The sequence below is a fragment of the Symphalangus syndactylus genome, chromosome 3, assembly GCF_028878055.3.
Source record: "Symphalangus syndactylus isolate Jambi chromosome 3, NHGRI_mSymSyn1-v2.1_pri, whole genome shotgun sequence".
In the NCBI taxonomy this organism is placed as follows: domain Eukaryota; kingdom Metazoa; phylum Chordata; class Mammalia; order Primates; family Hylobatidae; genus Symphalangus; species Symphalangus syndactylus.
Genome location: NC_072425.2, coordinates 26,207,241 through 26,209,290, shown reverse-complemented (window position 1 = coordinate 26,209,290; position 2,050 = coordinate 26,207,241). Strand labels below are relative to the sequence as shown.

The window sequence follows — 2,050 nt, the reverse complement described above, 5'->3', positions numbered from 1 at the left end:
GAAATCTGAGGCTTAGATTAAAAGAAATTTTCTATGGATTCAATAATTTCCTAGTTGCCCTGTGCTCTCACTATACCTAAACAACCTCACTGAATACTCGCAACAGTTCTCTTATGTGGGTATTATTACTCTTGTTTTATAAATACAAAAATGAGAAGCAAAGAGACTGAGTACGTCATTTCTCTTGGTCACATGCAATAATTGGCAGGACCAAAATACCTTTGCAAACCTGGATATCTTCACAACGAACTCACTTGACCTAATTCACCAAGCAGATGTTTGATGCCAAGAACATGTTGGCTGCCTGCGATCCCTGCCATGGCTGCTACCTAATGGCAGCTGCCATTGTTAGAGGCTGCATGTCCCTGAGGGAGGTGGATCAGCAAATGTGTAACATCCAAAACAAGTACAGCAGCTACTTTGCTCACTGGATTCCCTACAATGTGAAAAGAGCTGCCTGTGACATCCCACCCCTTGAGCTAAAAATGTCTGTTACATTCACCAGTAACAACACGGCCATCCGGTAGCTGTTCAGGTGTATCTTGGAGCAGTTCACAGCCACGTTCAGGTTCAGGGCCTTCCTGCGCTGTTACTTAGGCAAGGGCATGCGTGACATGGAGTTCACTGAGGCCGAGAGCAACACGAACTACCTGGTGTCCGAGTATTAACAGTACCAAGACACCATACAGAGGAGGAGAGAGAGTTTGAGGAGTGGGCCGAGGAGACGGTGGCTTAGACCCTTCTGTTACTGGGTGAAGGGTGGAAGTGGCATGTATTTTTTAATCACTCACAATGTTTACTGTGATAGCCACACTTCACTGTGTGTGCACTTGCTGTGTATTCACCTCTATTACAACCTTTTCATAGTAAAAAAAATTAAAAAAAACCTCTCAGAGAAACATAATAAAATAACGTAAATTAAACAATAAAAATAAAAATAAATAAATAAAATAAATAAACATGGACTGACCAAGTCCACAGTTAAATAGCTAAATGATTTGCTTAGAGCCTTGGGAAATCAGAACCAAGAATTCATTGTTTTAAAAACCTTAGTTAATTCTGTTTTTCACACACCAGCAATGCTCATCATGGAAAGTCAATAAGTGTGTTTGGCTCTGTTTATGATGACTAGCACTTCAAATCTCATTTTCTGATTCATTCATACTCTACAAACAAATGTAATAAGTGTTTTCTATGTGTGTTTCACGAGGTGCTACTACAAAGCAGTTTTGGACAAATGTGTCTCAAAGAAAGGAGAACCTGTGCCTGGACTCTGACATAAAAACAAAAAATCAAAACAAACAAAAAATGAGACTCAAGCCCAGAAGAGATCCCTCCCCAATAACAAGGAAATAAATTGATAGCAAAAGATGACTTTCTTCTGCTGAGTTCAGATTTGGCTCCTGAACTCTGCAAAAGGAAATGAGGGAATGAATTTATTTCTGAAGCGCATTTGAAAAGGGAGCCAACTTTCCTCTCTGGCTTTTTTTTTCTTTTTCTTTTTCTTTTTTTTTTAAGTATCAAAAGAATCCTTAGACACATAGGGAAGACAGGTCAACCATTCAAACCCCCATGATTTCCTTCAGTCTTCTGCACATTTCATAAGTGAGGATTTTCTCCCAGAAACCACAACAGCACGCAAAGCAAGCTCAAAAGTGCAATGAGTTGTCACTGCCAAAGAGTTAGCCTCATCCTCATAGACAAGACACCAGGACAATGTTTTCCTACCACAATGTTGTGAGGAAACCTGAGCACCCAGAAATCTAGGTGACTTTCATATTTCTAGCACATTGCTCCCCAAAATGTGGATTTGTAACCTTGGTAGTTCTGAAATGTTTGTATGTAATACTTGTGATGATTGAAAACATTCTTGAAATTGAAAAGGGCGCTCAAAAATTGTAGATGGTACACAATTCCAGTGCTAAGGAAAAGTGAATCACATGATGGCAGAATTATTTTTATTTCAATTTTCTTCCAACTCTCTGAATTAAGTCAAGGAAAAAAAATCTTCCAATTTTGAGCTAAAATAGGTCTTCAACACCTAATTTAA

The 2,050-nt window shown here is 39.0% G+C and overlaps 1 pseudogene; it reads left to right on the top strand.

The window, feature by feature from the left end:
- The first annotated feature begins 272 nt into the window (after positions 1–272).
- On the top strand, positions 273–736 carry LOC129478465 (tubulin beta chain-like; annotated as a pseudogene).
- The last annotated feature ends 1,314 nt before the right edge of the window (positions 737–2,050 follow it).